Raw genomic sequence first — 3,837 nt, forward strand, 5'->3', positions numbered from 1 at the left:
CAGAGCAGATATAGATATAGAACAGAGCAGATATAGATATAGAACAGAGCAGATATAGATATAGAACAGAGCAGATATAGATATAGAACAGAGCAGATATAGATATAGAACAGAGTAGATATAGATATAGAACAGAGCAGATATAGATATAGAACAGAGCAGATATAGATATAGAACAGAGCAGATATAGATATAGAACAGAGCAGATATAGATATAGATATAGAACAGAGCAGATATAGATATAGAACAGAGCAGATATAGATATAAAACAGAGCAGATATAGATATAGAACAGAGTAGATATAGATATAGATATAGAACAGATTAGATATAGATATAGATATAGAACAGATATAGATATAGATCAGAGCAGATATAGATATAGATATAGAACAGAGCAGATATAGATATAGAACAGAGCAGATATAGATATAGATATAGAACAGAGTAGATATAGATATAAAACAGAGCAGATATAGATATAGAACAGAGTAGATATAGATATAGAACAGAGCAGATATAGATATAGAACAGAGTAGATATAGATATAGAACAGAGCAGATATAGATATAGAACAGAGCAGATATAGATATAGATATAGAACAGAGCAGATATAGATATAGAACAGAGCAGATATAGATATAGAACAGAGCAGATATAGATATAGATATAGAACAGAGCAGATATAGATATAGAACAGAGCAGATATAGATATAGAACAGAGCAGATATAGATATAGAACAGAGTAGAGATATAGAACAGAGCAGATATAGATATAGAACAGAGCAGATATAGATATAGAACAGAGCAGATATAGATATAGAACAGAGCAGATAGAGATATAGAACAGAGCAGATATAGATATAAAACAGAGCAGATATAGATATAGAACAGAGTAGAGATATAGAACAGAGCAGATATAGATATAGAACAGAGCAGATATAGATATAAAACAGAGCAGATATAGATATAGAACAGATTAGATATAGATATAGATATAGAACAGATATAGATATAGATCAGAGCAGATATAGATATAGATATAGAACAGAGCAGATATAGATATAGAACAGAGCAGATATAGATATAGATATAGAACAGAGCAGATATAGATATAGATATAGAACAGAGCAGATATAGAACAGAGCAGATATAGATATAGAACAGAGCAGATATAGATATAGAACAGAGCAGATATAGATATAGAACAGAGCAGATATAGATATAGAACAGAACAGATATAGAACAGAGCAGATATAGATATAGAACAGAGCAGATATAGATATAGAACAGAGCAGATATAGATATAGAACAGAGCAGATATAGATATAGAACAGAGCAGATATAGATATAGAACAGAACAGATATAGAACAGAGCAGATATAGATATAGAACAGAGCAGATATAGATATAGATATAGAACAGAGCAGATATAGATATAGAACAGAGCAGATATAGATATAGAACAGAGCAGATATAGATATAGATATAGAACAGAGCAGATATAGATATAGATATAGAACAGAGCAGATATAGATATAGAACAGAGCAGATATAGATATAGAACAGAGCAGATATAGATATAGAACAGAGCAGATATAGATATAGATATAGAACAGAGCAGATATAGATATAGATATAGAACAGAGCAGATATAGATATAGAACAGAGCAGATATAGATATAGAACAGAGCAGATATAGATATAGAACAGAGCAGATATAGATATAGAACAGAACAGATATAGATATAGAACAGAGTAGATATAGATATAGAACAGAGCAGATATAGATATAGAGCAGATATAGATATAGAACAGAGCAGATATAGATATAGAACAGAGCAGATATAGATATAGAACAGAACAGATATAGATATAGAACAGAGTAGATATAGATATAGAACAGAGCAGATATAGAACAGAGCAGATATAGATATAGAGCAGATATAGATATAGAACAGAGCAGATATAGATATAGAACAGAGCAGATATAGATATAGAGTAGATATAGATATAGAACAGAGCAGATATAGAACAGAGCAGATATAGATATAGAACAGAGCAGATATAGATATAGAACAGAGCAGATATAGATATAGAACAGAGCAGATATAGATATAGAACAGAGCAGATATAGATATAGAACAGAGCAGATATAGAACAGAGCAGATATAGATATAGAACAGAGTAGATATAGATATAGATATAGAACAGAGCAGATATAGATATAGAACAGAGCATATATAGATATAGATATAGAACAGAGTAGATATAGATATAGATATAGAACAGAGCAGATATAGATATAGAACAGAGCAGATATAGATATAGAACAGAGCAGATATAGATATAGAACAGAGTAGATATAGATATAGATATAGAACAGAGCAGATATAGATATAGAACAGAGTAGATATAGATATAGATATAGAACAGAGCAGATATAGATATAGAACAGAGCAGATACAGATATAGAACAGAGCAGATATAGATATAGAACAGAGCAGATATAGATATAGATATAGAACAGAGCAGATATAGATATAGAACAGAGCAGATATAGATATAGAACAGAGCAGATACAGATATAGAACAGAGCAGATATAGATATAGAACAGAGCAGATATAGATATAGATATAGAACAGAGCAGATATAGATATAGAACAGAGCAGATATAGATATAGAACAGAGCAGATATAGATATATAACAGAGCAGATATAGATATAGAACAGAGTAGATATAGATATAGAACAGAGCAGATATAGATATAGAACAGAGCAGATATAGATATAGAACAGAGCAGATATAGATATAGAACAGAGCAGATATAGATATAGAACAGAGCAGATATAGATATAGAACAGAGCAGATATAGATATAGAACAGAGCAGATATAGATATAGAACAGAGTAGATATAGATATAGAACAGAGCAGATATAGAACAGAGCAGATATAGATATAGAACAGAGCAGATATAGATATAGAACAGAGCAGATATAGATATAGAACAGAGCAGATATAGATATAGAACAGAGCAGATATAGATATAGAACAGAGCAGATATAGATATAGAACAGAGCAGATATAGATATAGAACAGAGCAGATATAGATATAGAACAGAGCAGATATAGATATAGAACAGAGCAGATATAGATATAGATATAGAACAGAACATATATAGATATAGAACAGAGCAGATATAGATACAGAACAGAGTAGATATAGATATAGATATAGAACAGAACATATATAGATATAGAACAGAGCAGATATAGATATAGAACAGAGCAGATATAGATACAGAACAGAGTAGATATAGATATAGAACAGAGTAGATATAGATATAGAACAGAACAGATATAGAACAGAGCAGATATAGATATAGAACAGAGCAGATATAGATATAGAACAGAGCAGATATAGATATAGAAAAGAGCAGATATAGATATAGAACAGATATAGATATAGAACAGAGCAGATATAGATATAGAACAGATATAGATATAGAACAGAGCAGATATAGATATAGAACAGATATAGATATAGAACAGAGCAGATATAGATATAGAACAGATATAGATATAGAACAGAGCAGATATAGATATAGAACAGATATAGATATAGAACAGAGCAGATATAGATATAGATATAGAACAGAGCAGATATAGATATAGAACAGAGCAGATATAGATATAGAACAGAGCAGATATAGATATAGAACAGATATAGATATAGAACAGAGCATATATAGATATAGATATAGAACAGAGCAGATATAGATATAGAACAGAGCAGATATAGATATAGAACAGAGCAGATATAGATATAGATAT

This window comes from Electrona antarctica (assembly GCF_951216825.1).
Source record: "Electrona antarctica genome assembly, chromosome: 19".
In the NCBI taxonomy this organism is placed as follows: domain Eukaryota; kingdom Metazoa; phylum Chordata; class Actinopteri; order Myctophiformes; family Myctophidae; genus Electrona; species Electrona antarctica.